The sequence below is a fragment of the Lissotriton helveticus genome, chromosome 1_2, assembly GCF_964261635.1.
Source record: "Lissotriton helveticus chromosome 1_2, aLisHel1.1, whole genome shotgun sequence".
In the NCBI taxonomy this organism is placed as follows: domain Eukaryota; kingdom Metazoa; phylum Chordata; class Amphibia; order Caudata; family Salamandridae; genus Lissotriton; species Lissotriton helveticus.
The window spans coordinates 228,781,378-228,806,872 of NC_136058.1; positions in this window are offsets into that span (position 1 = coordinate 228,781,378).

Here is a 25,495-nt window from a genome sequence, read left to right on the forward strand (position 1 = left end):
GCATGTGAATATTGTCTAGTTGTCTCTTAAGTGCCTGACTGTAAATACTAGGACTTTCTGTAAAACCTTGAGGAGCGCGTGTGAACATATAGCTCCTTCCATTTAAACAAAATCCGAAAAGAAACTGGCTGTCTGGATGAATTGGAACACTAAAAAATGCGTTCTTGAGGTCTATGACAGTGAAGAACGTGGCTTCGGAGTCAATAGCTGTCAATAGGGAAGAGATGTCTGGGACAACTGGGTACTGCGGAATAATACATTTATTAAGCTCTCGTAAATCAATCACTAATCGATATACTGGGGGTGCATTTGGATCAGTACGTTTCATGACTGGAATGATCGGAGAATTACATACATTGGAGTCAGTTTCTACAACTACTCCTTGAGCCATGAGCTCGTCAATAATCTTGGATAAGGCTGCTACAGCCTCAGGTGGCAATCTGTACTGTCTGATTCGGGGTAACACTACACCTGGCTTGAGAGTCACACGATAGGGTGTGATTTGCATATAACCTACATCAGTTGGACCTTGTGCCCATAGATGCTGCGGAACATTAGACAGTCTGGAATCAAAATCTCGTAATACATAGTGACCCTTAAAGTCACGTAGGAACAGACGTATTCCCTCTGGGGAACAGCAAATAACTGCACCTAATTCTTTCAGTGTCTTAATGCCTAATAGGTTTTCTGGACATGACTTAGTAAGTAACAGATCAGTAGTACGGGACAATGGACCTACTTCTAGAGTAACTGGCTTTGATATCTCGTTAACGATGGGTTTTCCTGAAAATCCAAGGGAAACATTTCTTGAGCCTGAGAGCGGAGCCCCTGGAACTTCGGCATGACTAATTGTGGTCCTACTTGCCCCTGTATCGATCAAAAACTTTCTGTCTTTCCCTAATACTTGACTACGAACATAGGGACCTTCTTGATCTACAGGTATCTCGATGAGAGGCAAGCCTACCTCCCTCTCTAGGCTGTTTCATGAATATGGCTGATACTCTGGATACTCGGACTGTGCATACTGGTACATCTGTGATGTGACATGCTGTGTTGCAGCAATAGGCTGCGGTACTGTAACTGTCTGTTGTGCATTCTGTGACTGAGGAGTCTGTGAAACTTGTTCTTGTCTAGGCGGACGTGGTCTTTCTTTAGTCTTACCAGTAGCTATGTTGTGTTTCAGAACTGCACACTCGTTTATAAAATGACCTGGCTGTTTACAATAATTGCAGTTCCCTTTAACGGGAGCTGCAGAATGACTGGCTTGATTCGGACCCCTCTTCTGACTGTCTTGAGGAACAGATTGTGCAACTAGCACTTTCATTTTCGTGTCTTTCATACGTTTTCTCTCGTGTTCTTGCTCTTCCCTGATTCTATTCTGGTGATACTGGAGCATCTGGAGCATCTGGGACGGAGTATTTGCTTGCCAGGTGCTTTCGACTTTCAAAACTCGATTTTTAATTTGTGGACTTGAATTCTCGACTAATTTAGTAACGAAAAGATGAGGGTATGACTCACTACTTGTCTTGAGACCACTGTTGATACTGAAACATTTTTCAAATCTAGAATAAAAATCACTGATATCTTCATCTTGTTTCTGTTTACAGGCTGAGATTGCGTCCCAGTCTTCTTTTCTCGTTGTCAATAATCTGGGTAAAACTTGAATCAATAATTCTGGTAATTCTTTACATTTCTCTCCAAGACCGGTACCTGGTACTCGTGCCTTGTCTTCAGCTTCTAGAGCTGTCCAATCGATCTTTTTCTCTCCCACCTCCCATTCTTTTTCCTTTAACTTTTCATACACCCCTGCGGGCAACAGGACCTTTAACATTTTAATGATATCTGGGTAAGTGTATTCTCCCATACGGAGCATATCTTTTAATTCTCTATGGAACCCTGCTGGATCTTTGTCATGACAGGGAATTAATTTCTTCATTTCAAGAAGTTCCATCTTTGATATTGGAGTGTATACAAACACTCGTTGCATTTCGCCACCCGTCCCTCTGACTGGGTGGACTTCTCGTAACGGATTCTGTCTGTCTATGTAAAACGGTTTACTTTCTGGGGGTGAGACATGAACAAAATGCGGGTTCAGAAACGTTCTATATTTGTGACGCTGTTCTAGAATGACACTAATTAGATCGGTACCTAGACCTCTCCATTTGTACTGGAGCAACTCGTTCAGAACATCATGTAACGGACCTGGATCAGAGTGTTGACCCTCATACAGAGTAATGAGGTGCTGGATCATATACATACCCACCAGTCGCTGCTCGGCTGGGGGCAGTTTCAGAAACATTTGTGCCACTATTTCGTCTGGAAAAGTGGTAGAATCAGTAATCCATCGGACGGCTGATCGGGCTAGTTCTTGTTCATGCATGGTACTTAACTCACTATAACCGATTCGTGATTTCAGAATGTGATCGGTAGCTTGGAACACTTGTTCTAGAGAACCTTGTTCTGGTGCTGGATGACGGAAAATAGACTTGTGTTCTAGACGTAAATGGCGATCTGGAAATCTAGATTTTCCTACATACGCTATTCTGGCGGGATTCTCGTCCTCTTCCTCTTCAGGATCAGAGATACTTTCTTTCTCGCTTACTTGTGCTGCTTTACGCTGTTCGTGTATCTTTATTATCTCTTTACGGATTTTCTTGTACATACTCTCCATAGCACCGACGGTCTTGTGCTTACCCTCGGCTATATTATCACTCCACCTTGTCAGGATTCTCATTTCGGCGGAATCTTTAGACGGGTAATCTTGTTCTCTTATTAGACAATTGATCAGGAACTTTAATAACATGAGCTGGATCTCGGCTTTCCTTTGAGACATAGTCTCGCTAATACTTTCTGGATCATCCCCTGTACGGATGAAACGATATATTCTGTCTAGATCTTCTTTCATATTCGGTAAGGTGACTAGATACTCGGCCACTTTTCTTACGCGGAACGAATATAAAACCATATTATCCTCGCCTGGGACTGGATCATAGCAACATTCGGCAAGGGATTTTCTTATTTCTGCAACAGACTGATATCTAGGCGTACGCTGTAATGCTTGTGCATGTAATTCGGCTAACGTTAAACGCTTGTGTGGCGGCGGGGTTTGAGGAGGACCTCCTCCTGCGGCCCCTAAACTGGAATCATCAACTGACGCTTTTCGTCCTGGCAGGGTCGGTAATTGTAACGTGGGCTGGACTTGTATGGCGGGCTGACCCGGGGGAGCTGTTAAGGGTACCCCGGTGTCTGGAGGAGCAGGAATTACCTGATTTACAGGGACTGGCGGAGCGCGAACAGGATTTGCATATTCTGGGACTGTGTCGTCCAAATAGGACGAAATAAAAATATCAGCTGCGGTCTGTTTGTGACGTAGCTTGGTCGGAACTAATGGTGGCGGGAAATTACTGGATGCCTCTGGGGTCGCTTTTGGCAAGCCCTCAGCAAGGAGAGGATACATGCCCCTAATAAGGGCATGCCTCTGTCTGTCTGACTGTTCGGCTTTGACTTGTTCACCTATCTCGATTAATTCTCTTTCTTGGGCTCGTTCTTGGGATTCTCTACTTAACTCTGACTTTCTGACTTCCTTTTCCGTTCTTTTATGCGCTTCTTTACGCCATAACTCGATGGCATCTTTCTGTGACTGTCTGGCTTTCTTTTTCCATAATGCTTCTTCTACTCGCATGATACATTCGGCATCCCATGTACCCGATACGGGCCATCTATACTTTTCTTCTAACGGTTTGGTATACTCTACCCATAAATCTAGATACAATATGGCGCTTATGCCATGTTTCTGATACATAAAGTGACCTGGACTGTCCCTAGGCGGAACAGGAACTGCTGCTTCCAGCAGACCCTTTCTAGTTTTTAACTGACGTAACTTGGAAAATATAGGCATGACTGAACTGTAATCTGGACACAATACAATACACAATAAACACGAAATCACGTCACACTCATACCACAACATTACAATACATGAAGAACATTATAAATAACAGTTTGAACAGAATATTACCTGGAATACTGAGAGCAGAAATACAAGAATTTTCTCGAGAACGGAACAGACTAGAATTACTGGATGCACTGCTGTAACAGTACGGAACATACCGGTCCCATAAAGGAACGCATCAAGACCCGTATCCACCTAGGTGAACACTTCGTTTGTGAGTCTGGGCACCACCAACCCACGGACCAGGAGTCAATTTAGATTGGTCCTGTCTAGATACTACCCCAGCAATGGTACTCACCGGGCAGCACGGAACGGACGGTCTCGGACTGGACTGGACGGATGACGAACTTCGGACTTCAGTTACGGGTGGGCCTCCGGATACCTCGGACCTTGGACTCTCGGCTTGGGCTCTGGTCGGGACTCGCCGCGTTCCTCCACCGTCTCGTTTGGATGCTGGACCGCCTCCTCCGTCTCCTCCGTGGGCCTGAGGGATACTTGAAGCAGAAATATCTGCCAGTGCACGGTATGGTTCCGTCACGACTGCAGAGGGTCAGGGGGTCGGCGTGGCTTCACCGACGCGTGGGGAAAGGGCAAGTCCCTATTCGGGCGCCATTATGTGGTAAATAAATAAATAATACCCTATTTTTGACTAGGCATATAGCATAACAGATAGCTCAATAAATAAGAGTCAAGATTCGAGGTAGTAGGAGTTTCTGCAGGTTTATTACAGCATAAAGGACAGGATCAGGACGACCTGCATAGGAACAGAATGGCAGGGCTAGAGTGGCCCGGCAGCTGCCGGGGCTGGGTCTGGGATGAGCGCGCTAACTTTTCATAACAATGCATGAGCATTTATACATAACGCGAACACATAGCATTACATTGCAGTAGGCGTAGCAGTGGGTGGAGCAGAAGGCGTGACGCGTAGCAGTCGCGAAACATAACAGTAAAAGTAGGTGTAACTGGGCGTGTACATAGACATGTGGTGCAAACGTAACAGAATATGTCATGAATGGGCGGAATCATTGGAGGGGGCTACCTAAGGAGCCGGGACCTCTAACCTGATGGTGCGCGCAAACTGGCAATGACGTATCACTAGGAGAAGCTGGGGGCTATGAACTCTGTGCTAGGAGCAGAGACTAAAGTCTGGAGGGTCGGAGCGACATGTACCTAAACCCTATCTGGTATCTGATGTTTAGGGAACATGTTGATATAAACTAGAAGTCATGAGGGGAAAAGCTAACTTGATTCTAAGACTGGACCATGCATTATTCTACATGTAGTGCGTGATGAAGAATACTAAATGACCATTAAATGCAGTATTTTTCTAACATGGAGCCGTATAGGCTAGACAATGACGGAAACTATTGATGCAGTTCAGTAGCTTAGGAATGCAGAGAAGGAGGACTGAACTGATAACTGGAACTATAACACACTCTTGGCAGACTCAGAGGCAGAGCCAGGCTGCACCGGGCACTGCGAGGCAGGAAGTAAGTGAAGGGTCGAGGATACAGGTGGGGGCTGTATCGCTCCTTAGCGAGGCTTTCAGGAGACAGAAGCTGAATCTGTGGTCCGGGCCCTTTTGAGGCCTAGAAACGGGGACTTTATAATGAAATAACGTGCACACTGAAAAACGTGGCAACGTAGCTTTACATAGGCCTAATATTCGTAGTATTCACGAGGACTGGAAAATGACATACTAGAGGTGGACACAACTGTAATTGCGTCATTAATCGGACATGGGGAATAACATATGCATATTGTTCATGCACACATAACATATGATGGATGAGGCGTAGGGACACAGAACATGGCAAAATTTACTTTTCCACACATCGACTTTTCGTCTTTTTGCTACAACCTCCCTACTATTGGTCACATTTCTTCGTTTCTGGCCTACCACACGTTTCTCAAACAAAGGATATTGAGGCAAATGTGGCGCATACTCTCTTCTTAACCTATTGTATTCCTTAACACAATCTAGATCCGCACAAATGTTTGTGACATCACACTCAATCAAGTACAATCCCGATAAAGTTCTGACTCGTGACAATGCCACATATGCCATACCCTCCTTGAACACAGAACTGCCAATATTCACCAATGCACTGTCTACACTTAAACCTTGCGATTTATGGATTGTCACCGCATATGCCAAGCAAACAGGAAACTGCTTACGGCGAACATATAAGTCTTTTACAAGCAAAAACCTAGCAGAGCAACGACCAATTAGCTGTACTTCCTCAATGCCATCAAATTTAATTTTTAAAAATTCAATTCCATCTCTATTTCTGTATTTCTCAAAATCAACAACATTACCCATTGATCCATTTACCAGACCTCTTTCAACATGTAAATTCCTTCTTAAAATTATACGGCAATTTAAGCACACATTCAGAGTCTTTTCAAAACCAGCAGTTTTAGATATAGTCTTCTCTAATTAATCCAATTTTGATTTCAAATTCTCAGACAAAATAATTGTTGCTCCCATATGCTCTATTCTGTCAATAGCTTCCAGTTTCACAAACTCTTGGTTTTCTAAATTCAACATTTTGTTGTTGAAGATGGCACATTCTGCAAGAGTTGGCATCAAACATATTCCAGATTTCTTCTCAGTAATTTTCCGAAAAATATTCTCAGGCACAACGTCTTCTTCTGGATACAAATTTGATAGTAATCGTGCATGTAAAGCTTCTTTCCCATGCTCGGTCACTTTTTCGGTTCTAACATCTTGTAGAATTTTCTTATAATATTCATCCTCCGATTGACGCATATTTTCACGCAGTTCAGCATAATTGAAGTTTAACCATATATTAACGTTGCCATTGCTCCCTAGGCACTGGTATCTTCATGCGTGAGCATTTTGAACACAGGTTGTCCTTTCACTGGTGTCAGCTGCAGAAGATCACCGAAAACAATGATGTGTTTGCCACCAAATAACACATCATACTCTGTTTTGAGAACTTCTTGCATTCTCAAATGCACAAAGGCAAGCATGACATTGGAAACCATGCTTACTTCATCAATGATAAGAAGTTTCATTTTCCTCAAGACTCTGGAAACTTCACAACAAGCATCTCCAGATAGCTTGTGGTATTGTAATTTGTTACCATGCTCCACTGGCAGCATCAGTAGACGATGCAAAGTAATACCTTTAATGTTATGTGCTGCCAGTCCAGTTGGAGCGGTGACAACACAAGACAGCGATGAGTCAGTCCTTTTCTGCAAATAACATGAAATTGCTTTAATGAGGAAACTTTTTCCAGTTCCCGCTTCTCCACTCACGTACAGTCGGACAGGCTTCAACGACGTACATGAGCACTCTTTCTTCTCATGACTTAATCCATGATCAATTTGGTCGGTAACTTCGTCATATATTTTCCTCTGCTCAACGTTGAGTTGTCTTTCCAAGTCTTCTAAGTTAACCGCATCCTCCTGAGCATGTGCCATGGCTCTTTCCACTTCATTCATGGCAGTGGCAGCTTCATTTTCGATAACTGGTCCTCCTAGTGGATCCTGACTCAATGAAACAGAACGCTGACTGTCCTGAGAACTGTCTATAGCAATCTCGGCTGCAATCGTTGCTTCCTGCTCGATTTCCGCATTCAACATTTCTAGATATTTGGGAAAAACAGGACATTCTATGGTCTCCTTGGCGGCATTGAAAGAATCTTCGTAACAGAGGAAATCTCCAAGCAGTTCCTCTTCTGCACGCCAAGGCTTGAAAAGTTGCAAAAGTGCTAAATGGAAAAACTCTTTTCTTTCAGGAGATTCGCCACTCAATTTTCGATGGTTTACCAAGTGGCATTTTCTTTGCTTGACCAGACATCCCTCACTTCCAATTACAGCATACACTCCTTTATCAATATCTTCTTTGATGTTCCTCTTGAATATGTAATTTTGTAGAACCTCATACAGACAAACATTCTCGAGGTGACTGCTTCTATTTGGATAATATGTATCCAACATGTTGGTCTTCAAAATATCGGTACTGTTTGGCTCCTTTTCCGCCAAATACTCAATTTACCGCACAGGTTTCAGAACTCGATTACGCGTTGCAGCAAGACCAAGACTTGCCCAAATGATACTCCTAGATTTGGCATAGAGACTTGCTGAAGACAACCGGTCAGAACATTCGTAAGCTCCGATTTCTCGATGCGACAACATCTTCAGACTGAAACTGTACAACTTCTTACTGAGGCTCTTTTCATGGGAAATGTCCTCCCACATATCCTTCAATTCTGTCTTTTCTTTTTTGGTGATGTAAGATGTCACATACCGAGCCACAGCCATACAGTTATCAGCCACAAACTGTATATCCATGTTAGCATTCCACATGGACAAAATCACTGGGTTGTAGTCGTTGATGTACTTGGACTCTTCGTTCCTTTTCAAATTGTATGTATTTTTGGGTGATTTCCTCATCACATTATGTCGCAGCGAAGACATCAAACTGTTCACTCTTCCTTTGGAAATCACCGGTCGTGGAAAGGCGAAACGACATTTTGTGTAGAACTTGTCCTTGTTTCTGAATTTACGACGACAGTACTTTCCACAACGATGGCTTTGGAAGCGTAAAACTTGTTCTCTTAGGCTTTTGTCTTCCTTTGTCTTTGGAACAGCACATGTAGAATACTGTTCTATGAAACTCATCACTAAGTCATCCGGATCTGTTCCAAATTTGGGTGCATCTTTGATCCATAGCAGCATATGTATATGAGGAGCACCTCTTGCTTGGTACTCCTTTCTCCAGAAGAAATCCAACACCTCTCCAAGAGGTGGATTTTTCTTGTTCATGATGAAAGACATCATAGCTTCAAATCTATGATTGGAGTACCTGCATACATTCACTGTATCCAAAGAGCACAGTTCTCCGGGTGTCTTGAATTCGATATTTTCAATGTTTCCATTTGGCTCTCGTAGAAATTCAAGTAAGTCTTCCCAGCCATACTCGGCACAGCTGAGAGTGAGGAACCATGTGGGAGTTCCTAAGTTCCTCAGCATACATTTTAAATCACCATGACGACGGTACCAGTACTCATTAGTACCACACTGACATGCCATGAGATTAATCAGGTGAGAATCCAAAATACTGTCTTGCACATTGACTTTATCCATAAAGTCCCTTGCCGAGATATTTTGCATCTGTACACCACTTTTCAAGATGTGGTTCACTGCATATGACAGTCCAGACAGATCGCTTTCAAACAGTAGATGAAACAAATAGGGAATGCATTGACGAAACCTAGGATCTTCTGCATACAATCGTAAAGTCCGGTATTCAGAAGCAGGAATTTGACAAGGTCGCTCATCATATCTTCCTCCTTGACCTGTTGGAAATAGTTGAAACACCGAGCTTCCAAACTTTCCTCCCAAACACTAATGGGACTCCCTTTGGCTTGTTTCATTTGAAACAACTCAATAGCAATCCCCATGACTTCCTTGGAATGCAAAGGATGAACACTATAATGTTCATATATTTCTTCATTTTTAGAGGCGTCTACTTTCTCAATTTGACCAGCTCACATATCGCTATCCTCTTCTTCACTTACTTCCTCTTCTGCAACATGTACATTCTTGTAGTACTTATTGTTTTTCTTCAAATACAATGTTGCCTTTTTGACTTTCCTAACATCCACTAAATCTTGCCAGATTTTCTTACTCTTTGTCGGAACCCCATTAACTAAGATAACCAGAGGTTCCTCTTCCACTTTCTCTACTCCAATTGTATTAATGTTTTTCTTCAAATCTAGAGGCAAATAAACAACTCTTCCCTTTAATCCTCTCTGTAAATCTGATGGAGGCAATTTCCCTGTCTTTGGCTCCATTCGTACAATAACCTGAATGGGATGGACACTTTGAATCAAAATAGATTCATAAGTATTTAAATCCTTCAATTCAGAAGGAATCTCAACCAATTCCAGATTATTATGAACCGCTCTAGCAGGCATTTGGTTTTGATTTAATTTGTTACAACAATAAGTACACACACGTTGATCCGATCCCAAATCAAAACAATTTTCTACCATCAAGTATGTTGCGAAATCCTTCCATTCACTATTATTTTCCCTTTCACTTTTTGCATATAAATCCACTAACTTAGTCTGATTCTTATAATAAGTGCGTCGACAACACACACAAGTGAAATTAGGCCTCTCACTTGATTTCACCTGAAATGTGGCAATTTCCTTCTGAAAATTATCTGTACTGGAAACCTGTACACTCTCTTCCACATTACCTTCTTCTTCTGGGTTAATTTCAACATTCTCCTCTTTACTTGCAAAGTAACAAAACTCAATTTCTGCACAAATATTCTTCACATCTACTTCTGAACCATGCAAAAGAGCAGTGCATAATTGTTTAAGCATAATTGCTGGACTCTTAGCATAATACAACATTCTAACTAATTTCCTCACTTTATTATGATGCACTGCTAGCATCCTGAAATGATGAAAAACACTCTGGCATACTCTCCTGGAAAGACAAGCCAATGAATGACCATGCAAACCTGTCACTTCTCTCACTCTGCAAGGATCTAATTCTTGCAACAACTTCATTTTCTGTTTCAAACTTTTCCTATTAAATGTCCGTACAAAATCACAAAGCAAATTGATGGAATCCTGTCGCACACTTCAAATACTACTACACTTCCAGGTATACACTGGTCCCTTAGGACGTTTTCCTAAAACCTCATTACCTAACATCTCTTCTGCCTCTGTTGTCACAAGTTTTTCTTTTTCAACCGGACAACCATCTTTCACCTCATAAGCTCGACCACTGGTGTCAACTGCATGCACCAAATCATTATCCTGGAAATAACTCGCCTCATTAAAAAATGCCTCACAACTTGAACTATGCATCCATTCTCCTGAAAATACTTCACAAAAATTACTACGATTAACTGTTCTCTTCCATCTACTATTTGATTTGAAATCATAAATTACCTTGTTTAGTTTCCTAATTCTATTGATTATCAAAATAAATAACTTTCGCTTAATTTCGAATGCTTGATCAATAATTTTCTCAATATTTTTCTTTCTATTATAAAAAGCCACTTTCTGTTGACCTTTCCTAATATTTTTTAACAAATTGCCAATTATCCTGTTGCGGAACATTCGTCTGCGAATGTCCCTAAACTGATTTTTCCTTCTACTACCATGCACAGAGTTATCTCCTGCTCTAGCAGTAACATTTTTGATTGGCCTTTCCTTTCCGTTTAAATTGGCTCTCTTTTTCTGGACTAAAACATGTTCTGTACTGATACTTGTTTTTCTGAAAATGTTTCTTAGGAATGATTTCATTGTCTTACCCGGAGCTTTCTTGGTGACTTGACGAGTTTTTATTGTAGAGGACTGCTGCAAGCATGTAGTAAGCTGCTGTCTTTGACGTTTTGTAGCCTTTCGGCTTCTGTCTTTAGATGGCATACTGTAGTTTTGAAATGATCTGCAGTTGAATCTGTGGTAAAATATAATAAAAAATGTTATTAACCACTATTACCAAACAGTAAATCAATAACAGTCGTCAAAAAATTAACATACTAGTTGTCAATTCTACATACAATAATTTTTAGTGCATTTGCAAATTTAAAACTCACAAATAGTAGCAAAGAAATGGAATGCTTCTACATTTGACCTGTGCTCTTTTATATGTGAATCTGAACTAATTTTATGAGCATATTTCACTATTTTATTAAAGACACTTCACACAAGCTGTTTTTGAATTTGTATTTAATTTTAAATGAAACGGTTTACATGGTTACTTTTCATTTCGAGTATCTTAAATTTATTTCTAAAAGTCTTTATAATAGACTCGAGCAGGTCAGCTGCCCACCCTATGTCATACAATTCTGACAAATCAGCATCCTCATCATATTCTTCATCATCTACAGGATATAAATCATCCAAGGGATCTACTTCCACTGACGTTTCAATAACAAGTTCAATGATAAGATCGAGATCAACAGATTGCTCATTATCACTCATGCTTGATGTTGTCGTTATCTTTAAAGAAAGAGAACAACAATGAGATGTTGCAGAGTAAGAGACAAATGTCAGAGACTATAATAGTAAAATTGTTTAACAAGAGTAACATTTTGCAGATATTATTTAACCATTTCCAGCGATGCTGAGGAGGTGAGGCCTATGTCCAAGTTTTCAGTGAACAGGACTCATCTCTTCTTAACCTTGGATAAGCCTCACCAACTCTGTGTCCCCTGCTCATACTTAAATGTAAAGGGGCAGATTTATGTTAACTGGCACATCCCGAGGGATGCACCAGTTAATGTGCGCCACTGCTCTGCCACCCATGGTGTGCCGCATTTACAATGCGGAGCACCATTGAGCAAAAACAGCACAGATGCATCACGCATCTGTTCCACAAAAGCGGCGCATTGCAGGAATCACGTCGTAAGCGCGACATATCTACTGCAATGCACAGGGGCAAGCCACACATTGCATGGTGCATCACTCCTTATGCCTGTTTCAAACAGGCGTAAAGATTTGATTCAGCAATGCCATAAAGCTGACTCAGTGAAATCTTCCTAATTTTACTGTGTTAGTTTTACACGGCTTTCATGCAAATGACTGCCCACCCTGCAACAAAACGCCCACATGAAACCTGACGCAGGTTTCATGTGGCACAGGACTTTACAGCGTGACACATCTGCCTAGATGCATCAAGTTGTAAATATGTCGCAACATAGCGCATCTTTTGCGCCGCCGCTGCGTCACAAAAGTGACGCACAGCGGCGCAAAAGAGTTGCATGGCCATCATAAATCTGCCCCAAACATTTTAAATGATTGATTCAGGATGCCGATAAGGTGTGGCCTATCCAGAGGTTTGTTTGAGGTGAGGCCTACTCAGGTTTACAGATGAAATTTAGGCTTGTTAAACAGTACAGAGGAGATAGTACATGTGCAGGCCTACCAATGAAGTGAGTCATGTCCACTGCACTCTTGAACAAAGGCCAGACCTCCTCTGTGTCCCTAACCAGGCCTAAACCTCATCTGCACAATGTGATTTGTAATGTTAGGAAACACAGGTGATGTAATTGAAAAATATGCAATTTCTTTTGCTCATTTCACAATCACATCACTTGTGTTTCCTTTGCTTAGGTATCTCATTGTGCAGATGTAGTCTAGCATATCAAAGAGTATGCAGAAGGTGAGCACGGTATGCAACAATTTTGACACTAACAAAAGATTCAGCTTCTCCATGCCCCCTACACAGTCCTAAATGTTTACAGTTTTAAACTGACAGTATCTTGTTGCAGATGAAGTGAGGCCTATCTTGCAACATGGTGCATCTTTTGCATCACTGCTGCGTCACAAAACTGACGCAACAGCGGCACAAAAGAGGCGCACGGCCATCATAAATCTGCCCCTAACATTTTAAATGATTGATTCAGGATGACGATAAGGTGTGGCCTATCCAGAGGTTTGTTTGAGGTGAGGCCTACTCAGGGATGCAGATGAAATTTAGGCTTGTTGAAGAGTACAGAGGAGATAATACATGTGCAGGCCTACCAATGAAGTGAGTCATGTTCACTGCACTCTTGAACTAAGGCCAGACCTCCTCTGTCTCCCTGGACAGGCCTAAACCTCATCTGCACAATGTGATTCGTAATGTTAGGAAACACAGGTAATGTAATTCAAAAACGTGCAATTTTTTTTGCTCATTTCACAATCACATCACCTGTGTTTCCTTTTCTTAGGTATCTCATTGTGCCGATGTAGTCTAGCATATCCAAGAGTACGCAGAAGATGAGGACTGTATGCAACAGAGCAATGTACATTACTCACCTCCCTTGACACTTACAGAAGCCTCAGATTCTCCATGCCTCCTACACAGTTCTAAATGTATATTATTATCATCATAGTGACTATGAAACTCTTGCAGAACATATTGTGAAACCTTAATGAGTTCAAGAAACGTGTTTTTAAACCGGCAAACAAGGAATATTATTCTCACATATTCATGGTGGAAAGTGAAATATTTATTTAAAGAAGCAGATACCAATATGACCTTCTCATAAATGTGAAATTTTTTTTTTTTTTTTAAAAAAAACGATTTTCTGGTCATAATTTGAAAACACAACACAGGTCCTATGTAGAAGCACACCCTGTCAGTACTTAAATTAGCCAAGCACACATGGGGGCGTATTTACAAGGATCTTGCACCACGGGGAAATGACTTAAATTAAAATGGGGAAAATAACATCAAAGGGACTCAAAGGCCTTGTAAATATGCCCCAAGCAGCCTATGAAACTCTAGCAGTACATATCAAGAAACCTAAATGATTTCAAGAAACGTTTTTAAACACATCAAGTAAAGTAATTATTCAACCACATTCATTGGGAAGTTACTTAAAATGCCCTAACACACATGAAAGAGTATTTTTAAGGCCCTTGCACCATTTTTGCATCACTTTTAACATGGCCATGTAACTCAAAGAAACAAAATCTAAATTTGCCAAGCACACATGGGGGCGTATTTACAAGGACCTTGCACCACGGGGAAATGACTTAAATTAAAATGGGGAAAATAACATCAAAGGGACTCAAAGGCCTTGTAAATATGCCCCAAGCAACCTATGAAACTCTAGCAGTACATATCAAGAAACCTAATTGATTTCAAAAAACGTTTTTAAACACATCAAGTAAAGTAATTATTCAACCACATTCATGGGGAAGTTACTTAAAATGCCCTAACACACATGAAAGCGTATTTGTAAGGCCCTTGCACTATTTTTGCGTCACTTTTAACATGGCTATGTAACTCAAAGAAACAAAATCTATTTGTAAAACACTTGACACAAAGCAACATTTTAAATACACAACTTTCTTCATAATTTTCTCCCTAAAGCATACTATTCTCTATCTAAATTAAATGAATCTTTTCTCACCTTAGCAAATACTTTTTGAGTTTCAAAACAGTCTCAGACACACACCTAGGGGCAGATTTATGATGACTGGCGCATCCCCAGGGATGCGCCAGTCATCCTGCGCCGCTGCTCCGCCACCCATGGTGCGCCGCATTTACAATGCGGCGCACCATGGGGCAAAAACGGCACAGATGCGTGACGCATCTGTGCCGAAAAGGTGGCGCATTGCTGGAGCTGCGTCGCAAGCCCGACGCAGCTCCAGCAAGGCTCGGGGGTGCCCCATCTCCACAATGCTGCGTCAAGACCTACGCCTGCTTCAAGCAGGCGCAGGCTTTTGACGCAGCATTGTCCTGAAAGTGACTGAGTGAAATCTTATAGATTTCACTCAGCCACTTTTGCGAGGCGCACCTGCCCCGGAATGCCCACCCTGCGCCGGAACGCCTCCTGATGGCGCAGGGCTTTAAGACGTGACGCATCTCCTAGATGCGTCACGTTGTAAATAGGGCGCATTGTTTGCGCCGCCGTTGCGTCAAATAAAGTGACGCACTGGCGGCGCAAGGCCTTCATAAATCTGCCCCCAAGTTTTCTTTAGCAGAGCAAAAGGTATGCACTCCAGAGGCTGCAACCAACAAAGGCACAGAAATGCTGTAATTCATCACACATATCTCTCATCTCACCCAATCAAAACTCTTCCCTCACTTTTTTCAAATCAACACCCTTCCCCCCTCTGCCCTTTCTGCCTTTTTCCATAGCAACCACCTCCCGAAAGACCTCTCATGTTTACAAGTTCACACAACAATGTTTCAATTGAACTCTGAACTCTCAGTACACCTGCGTATCCAGTGCAATCTTTCATAAAATGATTTTTTCTTGACCATTCAAATTACATCTTTCAAAGAACTCATCCATGCACCCTAACTTTCTGTTTTCAGCAATCAAAATCCACCAATCACTGCTACTGAATCATTAGCACTGAAACTCCACAGTTTTTTTCATTATAAACTCCTACTGTTTCAACTGCCATTTCATACCCACACTTCATCTGACTGCAGCAGAACCTCCTCTCACCATGTTTTCTGTCTGGATTGTTGGACATAGTTACATCCACTGGGCTCAAAGGTATGCTGATAACAGAAATGTACACAACCTCAATTTACAAAATGTGGAAATCAAGTGGATTGGCCACAGAGGATTAAGATGTCACCAATTGATACCATTGGTGAAAACCTTTTTGCATTTGCTAAAACCTGACCTGGTAATTGTGCACTGAGAGGAAATGACTTGGGCACTTTGACTGGGGTAGGTCTGGAAATGCTTTTAAAGGACACCTTTGACCAATTGATGGCACTTTTTCCTCAAACTGCCTTGGTATATTCAAATATATGCCAAAGACAGAAATGGAGGTGGTCGAACCAATTTTGTCCACAAATTGAGAAATCGAGGAAGCATGTAAATAAGTCTGTTTCAGTTTACATGAGAGACCATGAAATGGGCTCCATGTACAACAATAACTTGCGTTACTACATGCAAGATATCTACAGAGGAGATGGAGTTCACTTCTCAGATGAGGGGAACAGAATTTTGATCCTGAATTTAAGACTATGTATTGGTACCTACTTATAAGTACCTAAATCTACCACAGACCCAAAAGCTCTTCTCAGAGCTACCCTAACTATGATCACTATAAACACATTTTAAATAGAACTTTTTTTTTACAAATTTTCACAATTTACGCTTAACGGAGCTCTACCCGGTACGCGCACCGGACGCTAACCGAGCGAAAATCTGAAAAAAAATGTTTTTTTTCTCGCACATATGGGCCTCCTCAGCCACCCTCAGAAAACCTAGGGGGTCAGGATACGTCTACCGTGCCCCCTTCTACCCATTCTGAACATTATTTGCCCTCCATCTTGTATCTCAATTCTACCGAAACACAAAATGGAGGACTCCCGTAACGCTGCCGGTTCGCGTACCGGGGCGCTCACCGGGAAGCGCTCGATTAAAAAAGGTGGGAAAGTAATTCACAGAAAAACCACTGGAGACAATTTCACCAAATATAGATTAGCTCATACTACATACCAATCCCTACCATTTTCACAAATTTGTTTGGAATTCCATTTAGCCATTTAGCTTGTAGACCTCTCTAAATACCCTGAGGTAAATTACTTCACAAAACACATCTGCAGTGTTGGAATTGACAACCAATTAAAATGTTACTTTCATTTTCTACTTTTTTTACCTGACATTTTATTGGTTATGTACCTGAATATATATAAAGAAAGAGAGAGAAACACAGCCATTTTGACTACTACTTCCTGAAGTACATTGCAAGAGCATTTTCACTGACAACCTAAACTTGTTTTTAAAAGGTAAGATGTTATTTTGAAAACTGAAGTATATTGTGCACTTAAAGTTAATATGAAAAACTTTTTCTGATAGTTATATACTATCCCTCTATAATATTTATAGATTTAGATAGACTTCTCTGTTATAGTTATGGATGGATTTAGGCTTGTCTTGTATACTTTTGAATTTACTTAGGTTTCATCACATACACTTTTTTATATTTCTACTTCCAGTCTGATACCATACACTGCCCAAATATAAATTCACTGTTAAAAACTACCTATCTAAAATTAATCCCAACAGTGCCCTATCTCTACTGATATATATATTTTTTTATGCAAATTTCAGGCAAAATGGAAGGAGAACAAAAAGTGTCATTTGAAATTGTCCTTGCAGACACCAATCAAGAAAACATTGAACCAAATGACAATGATTTCATGGATGAATCACGGGACCATGAACTACTACAATCTGTACAATCTGTAGATTTCCTCCTTCAAAATGAGGACATTTCAGACACTCAAATGTTGCAAGTTATGTTCACTCAAAATAATGACATTTCGGACACTAAAAATGACGACATTTCGGACAGTCAAATGTTAGACATTCTATTAAATTTTGAAAAACAATCACAAAAATAAATTTATATTTAATAATCATAAATATTGCTACTTAAATAAAAAAAACACAAAAAAAAACAACAAAAAGAACGATCAATAAACATACAATATTTCAAAAGTCTATCATTCTTTTTTCCTCATAGTACGCTCCCCGGATCGCTTCCCGGTGCGCGTACCGGGCGCTCCCCACGCAAAAAAAACAAAATCTTTTTTTTTTGTTTTGCCCCGCAGGGCCCTTTTAAAGCCTCTACATCAAACCTACGGGGTCAGGGAGGATCTACTATGCCCCCTTATGGTCATTTCCCCCCTTTGTTTTGGCCTCCTCTTGTCTCTGGATCCTACCGAGAGACAAGATGGTGGCCGCTCCGGACTGTTTAGAATGTTGACAGACACCGGAGAGCCAATCAGCTTCGTTTCGCGAAGTTCCGTTACGCGTCAGGTACGCGAACCGGAGCGCTAACCGGAGCGCTGTTACAGATATATATATTTTTTTGAACGTTAATTTCTCAGAATCCACTGAAGCACATATATTGAGACCTAGCAAAGGCACATCGGGCAAACAATATCTACAATTTTGCCAAGTTTCGTGGAAATCCATTCAGCCGTTCGAGCTAAAAGTGAGTCCAACCGCCCTATGGAAAATTACATGGGAAAAACACGTTTTGGGACCCCCCTTTTTTCTCGGCCCCCCTTTGACGAAACCCCCCCAAATTTTCAGAGGCTGCTCAGGAATAAAATGTGCAATTTTCCTGAAAATGTCAGCCAATTCCGTCCACAAACGCCAAAGTTATTAGACATAACATTTTCAAAAATCCCATAGAGAAAAAATCCTAACTATATATACCTACTGGCGACCAGTATATATATATATTCACTGAAAAAACCATAGGTTATAGACCATATATAGTTAGGAATTAGCATTTAAAAAACCTTATTTTACTCACACAAAACCATTGAAATTCCATATATAGTTGTACTAACTATATATCACGCACCCGCAATCCACTGCTGATCATGTCACATATTACATCATTCATGACATGGTCAGTGACATCACTGATGACATCACTGATGACATCTCAAATGACATCACTGATGACATCTCAAATGACATCACTGATGACATCACTGATGACATCTCAAATGACATCACTGATGACATCACTGATGACATCTCATTTGACATTACTGATCACATCACTGATGACATCATTCATGTGATAATACAATGAACCTCTTCAGACTCTAATATAACCTTAGATACACTCAGTGTAAACATACACTCACAGACTGTCACTCATCCATGGAGTTACTCAGACACCTAGTCAGTCATGCAAAGAATCAATCACACCTCCATTGTCTCAACTATACAGTTATACACACCTTACTTATTCAAACATATACTAAAACATATTTACTCTCTTATACAATCCTGGATACAAGTTCACAATGATGCATACAGCCACTCACACATTCACTGGCTCCTATGCACAGTTATTTATATATGTCAACTCTCACATGTACTGTATTTTACATATGTACTTACTTTGACATGTAGCACTGAGATATCCATTCACTCACCAATACACTCATGCACACAGTCAACCACCCATACAGCTGTTTCCACATGCACTTTTGAACCCATACATCTAGTGAATCAACTGCTCACACATATATGCACAGAGTCATACACCTCCCAGCCACCCACACACACACTCAGTCTCCCATACAAATGCTTGGGCAACCAATCAATAACCCATATAGTTACTCATATAGCTACTGATCAACACATGCAGCAGTTTACAGAACAACAGACATAATGATGCACAAATTAAGACAGTTTAGTCACTAACCCATGCATTCAGTGAGACACATTTAATCACTCACTCATACAGTCAGTCACGCACCTACTAAATCCTTCATCCAGACACTTCTACATCTACTCATTCTTCAATATGTAAAACATATTTAAACTTTACAGAAACACACAGTCACTGGATGATGTCATCAGTGATGTCATCAGTGATGTCATTTGAGATGTCATCAGTGATCTCATCAGTGATGTCATTTGAGATGTCATCAGTGATGTCATCAGTGATGTCACTGACCATGTCATGAATGATGTAATATGTGACATGATCAGCAGTGGATTGCGGGTGCGCGATATATAGTTAGTGCAACTAACTATATATGGAATTTCAATGGTTTTGTGTGAGTAAAATAAGGTTTTTTAAATGCTAATTCCTAACTATATATGGTCTATAACCTATGTTTTTTTCAGTGAATTTTCAAGGTTTTGTAAATGCTAATTCCTAACTATATATGGTCTATAACCTATGGTTTTTTCAGTGAATTTCATTGGTTTTTTAAAAGCTAATATCTATAGCTGTAAAATGTATTCTTCTTTAAATCCAAAAATATATTTTATATGTTTATTAATAATTTTTTTTTAAAATATTTTTTTTGTTTCGCTCCCGGTTCGCGAACCGGGAAGCTTTCCGTTAGCTCAATTTGATGCCGCGACCCGGTCCGCGAACCGGTAAACGTTCTGTTAGCGCAACTGCCGCGTTAGAAATCAACATCGTGACGCGTCGCGGAAGCGCGACGTATCACGTTGTCACGTAATGCGTCTTATGACGCGCCGCGTTAGCGCACCCGGAAGTGCTCCGGTACGCGAACTGAGACGCGAAGCGCAGCTCCCCGGAAGCGATCCGTGGCGCGTCGCGAAAGCGCGACGTATCGCGTTGCTGCGTAATGCATCTTATGATGCGCCGCGTTAGCGCACCCGGAAGTGCTCCGGAGCGCGAACCGAGGCGCGAAGCGCAGCGACCCGGAAGCGATCCGGGGCGCGTTCCGCAGCGCGTAACATAAGCGTGAGAGGTCATGTGACTTGTTAATAAAACTTTTCATTGGTTCATTTAACTTTTGGTTTCATAATCATGTAAGGCTAGGTCAGGTGACCTAAAAATAACACTTTTCATTGGTTTAGAACTATTGTTTTTCCCAAATGATGAAAACCCCTCCTTCTTTCCTCACTCTGACTTTCATCATTGTGAGAGGAAGACCTTTATTCATAGTAGAGCAATGGCTTCAGTAGTTGCTTCAGCTGGTGCACCCCCACCACCACCTCCACCTCCTCATGGGAAGAGAGGACCACCTCCCCAGGTCATCACCAACACAGAGGAGGAAGAGGAAGAACTAGAGGAAGAGGAGAGAGAAGGACCACAGTTCTTGGAAGAGGTGCCCCGGGTTTCCCAGAGGAAAGCCAGTTTCATTTGGCAGTTTTTTTCAATCCCTCCAGGGCAGAAAAAAGTAAATGCGAGGTATGTCACCTGCCTCATTTGCAAAGAGAAATTATCAAGAGGGACTGATAAAAAGTATAGCTACGGGAACTATACCATGCATCGGCACATGAACAGGTGGCATCCATTGAATTACAGCCGGGCGGAGATACGTGACATGGAAGAAAACCCAACAGCAACTCCTGTGGCCAGGTCAACATCGTTAATATCGTTGACAGCAGCAGAGGCACGGGAAACCGTGCTAAACATCCAGGAGAATTTTGGGCATATGAAATATACTTGTCTGCACTGCGGTGCATTGATATCATGTGGTAACATGAGCATTAATTCAATCAACCTAGCTTATAACAATCACAATTGTCCTAACCGCCCCAGACAGTAATTTTTTTTTTGCTCCTGTTGAGCCCTTTTCAATGCCTGTTTTTTGTTGTTTCCCCCCCAAAAAAACCAAAAAAAATATAAAATTGTTAAAAAAAAACCAAAATGTTCAAAAAAATATATATATATAAAACAACAAAAACATTAAAAAAAAGTTCTTTTCAGAACTACCTCCCCTTTCAAAAAAAATTGCTAGAATGTTTAGCACTCTGGCAAGCTCTATTTCTTTTAGTTCGCTTCCCAGTTCGCTTCCCGGTTCGCGAACCGGGAGCTAACCAAAAAAAAAAAAAAAGAAGAGTAAAGAAGAGTAAGTATAAGGAAAGTAAACAGAGAGTGATGTTAAAAGAAAGACAGCTATAGGGAGTAAACCAGAGATACTGTTTAATAGATCTATTTACCGAAGAAAAGACGGAAGAGGGTATAATTGTGAAAAACAAAATAGATAAGGAAGTGAAAGAAAAAAAAGAGAGTAGAACAATAACAAAGAAGACTTTCTTGGAGAATGTGAGTGAATGTTCAAAATAAGATTAAAACATGGGGAATAACAGAGAGAAAAAATAGAAAACAGAAAAGAAGAAGTAACAGAAAAAGATTAATTGAAACAGCAAAGAAATGTAAATAACATAGAGCCATATCATCAACATAGGCAATAAAAGTTTTGCAGCTTTTATCGGCAGAAATATGTCACCAAAGCCGCTTTTGCAGCAGAAAACTGCCACTAAAACCACTTTTGCACCAGTTTTCGGCCAATAAAAACAGCAATAATTTTATTGGCTGTGTTCATAATATGCCCCTTAGTGTGCTTCAACTACACAGAGAAAGCATTATGAACAAGTAGTGAAAGAGTGATCAGTCAAAGACACTAAGAGTAATAGAGACGGAGTGAGTGAACAAGAGTGAGGAACTATGAGAAGAGAGGGACTGAGAAAAAGAGTGGAAGGAGTTGAGTAAGTAGGTAATAGAGAAAGGAATGAGGAAAGTAGCAAAGGCAGGAAACTGAGGGTTAAAGAAATGAAGCTGTGGAACTAATAGTAGGTGAATGTGATAGAAATGTAACGAAAAGAATACAAAACATTTACCTTATAATTGTCGTTAAATTACTCACTTTTTGTTTTTATACTTTCAATCTGTGAAAGAGAGAACAAACATTTGAAAAATATTAAAACATGTATTTAAAAATTACAAAAGACAAGGGAAAAGATTGAAGGACAAACAGTTTTTCAACAACTTTGACACTGACAGAAGCTTCTGCTTCTCCAGGACCCCTACACAGTCCTAAAGATATACATTTTAAACTAACAGTATCTTGATGCAGATGAAGTGAGGCCTATCTTAAAACATGGTGCATCTTTTGCACTGCTGTTGTCTCAGAAAAGTGTCGCAAGACACTAACATTTTAAATGATTGCTTCAGGATGCCAATAAGATGTGTCCTATCCAGAGGTTTGTTTGAGGTGAGACCTACTCAGGGTTCCAAATGAAATTTCGAGTTGTTTGAAGAGAACAGAGGACATAATACATGTGAAGGCCTACCAATTAAGTAAGTCATGTCCACTTCACTCTTGAACAAAGGCCAGACCTCTTCTGTGTCCGTGGACAGACCTAAACTTCATCTGCACAATGTCATTCATAAACTTAGGAAACACAGGTGATGTAATTGAAAAATGTGGAGTTTCTTTTCCTCATTTCACAATCACATCACCTGTGTTGCCTTTGCTTAGGTATCTCATAGTGCAGATGTAGTCCAGCATATTAAACAGTACCTAGAAGTGCAGCACTGCATGCAACAACTTTGACACTTATAAAAGCTTTTGCTTCTGCATGCCCCCTACACAATGCTAATTATATACATTTTAAACTGATGGTATCTTGCTGGAGATGAACTGAAACCTATCTTGCAACATGGTGCATCTTTTACACAAAAGTGACTCACAATGGAGCAAAAGAGGCGCACGGCCACCATAAATCTGACCCTAACATTTTAAATGATTGTTTCAAGATGCCAATAAGGTGTAACCTATCCACAGATTTGTTTCAGGTAAGTCCTACTCAGGGTTGCAGATGGAATTTAGGTTTGTTGAAGAATACAGAGAAGATAATACATGTGGAGGCCTACCAACGAAGTGAGTAATGTCCACTGCACTCTTGAACAAATGTCAGACCTCCTCTGTCTCCAGGAACAGGCCTAAACCTCATCTACACAATGTGGTGTGTAATGTTAGGAAACACAGGTAATATAATTGAAAAACATGCACATTTTTTTGCTCATTCCACAATCATATGACCTGTGTTTCCTTTGCTTAGGTATCTCATTGTGGAAATGTAGTCTATCATATGAAAGACTACGTAGAATATGAGCACTGTATGCAAGAACTTTGACACTTACAGAAGCCTCTCCTTCTCCATGCCTCCTACACAGTTCTAAATGTACATCATAAATGGAAACAGTACAGAATTAATTATACATGTTAAATGGTTTATTTTTGCTGTTCTCAGAATGTATCAAATTTCACTAAAAACAGTGACTTGAAGGTATTCATCATATAACAGCGGGGGAAAAAAAACACAATCAAAATGATTGTGTTTAAAAAACCCATACAACATAACAAATCAGAATTCAGAACTCCTTAAAGTTAACTTACTTTCCATGATGGCGAAGGATGTCCTATGAACAGCTTACACTCTGTTGTGCTGTTATTACTTTCAGCCCGCCACTTTCTGAAAGAAAACCTCCATCGTTTTGAAAAACATGTTACATACAATAAATGACTTCTTGCTCTCTACCACAAGTTTCCACAAGGCCAAATCTTGTCAGAGCCATTTATAACTCTTGGATTTCTTGTAAGCCAATCCCGTCATTTGGCATTTCCGCAACTTTCAGAATTAAAATGTTGAAGATCATTTTCACAATCCTGGACTAGTAATATCTTCCCCTTCTTCCTCAGTCATGTTCTACATTTCCTATGACACTGATACTGCTTACTATGAAGCAGACTTACACTACCTCTATGACTACTACAATTATTTAATTCTCTACATCACTTTTAATCACAAAGCAATGTAAAACAGTAGACAGCATTGCAGACTTACATTCCCTCTACTCTATGTTTTGATTGGCTGCTTCAATTAGCTTATAAAAAGAAATAGTTTTTCTGAACTCATTCAAAGTGCACTTATTTCTCCATGACGTCCAGTCTTATGGTTAGAAGTTATGTCTCTGAACTACACTTATCCTCAAGGCCAAATCGTGTAGGAGCCATTAGAACTTCTTGAAATTCCTCAGAGCACATCCCGAGATTCTTTCCCTAAAATTTTGGTTTTAAAAACACCAGGTAAGAGTTTTTAAGGTCATACGGCAATTTTTTTTTGAAAATTAAAACAGAATCATTGCAGAATGACCAGCCATTTCTAGACTTTAAATAAGCTGTGTAATGTCCTGATGTTATTGAAGGACCGTCATGATATATAATTGCTGCAGTTACAAAAGTCCTTCCTGATATTGACAACTGCGAAGCCACAACATTTTTAATTAAAGTTGTCAATTTTGTTCCATCAGGCCTACATCGTTGGAACATTAAAATGACATACTGGCCATATGTTCGTATAAATAATGTGGACATCATTTCAGATTTACATTGGCTACACTCCATGTTGTGATCAGCTGCTTTTACTAGCTTATTAAAGGAGACTGATTTACTGTCTGGCAAAGTTAAATATATAAATCTTTCTGAGTCTACACTAGTAGTACTTGATACCCTACAGTTCTCGCAGTCATGCTGCCATTGATAAGAAAGCCCAAACAGCTGATCTACATCTACACCTTCAGCATGCAATACATCAAGCATATACATTAAAAACTCCTGACAATCTTGCTGAATATTTTGAGAGAATTGTGTTTGGCCTGAACATCTGTCTAACAGATTTCAAATTTCAGACACACTTTCTATGTTTGTTCTATCAGTGCTACATTTTTCTAAGACAGAATTTAACAAACTGCAAAATCTTTGATCAGAATT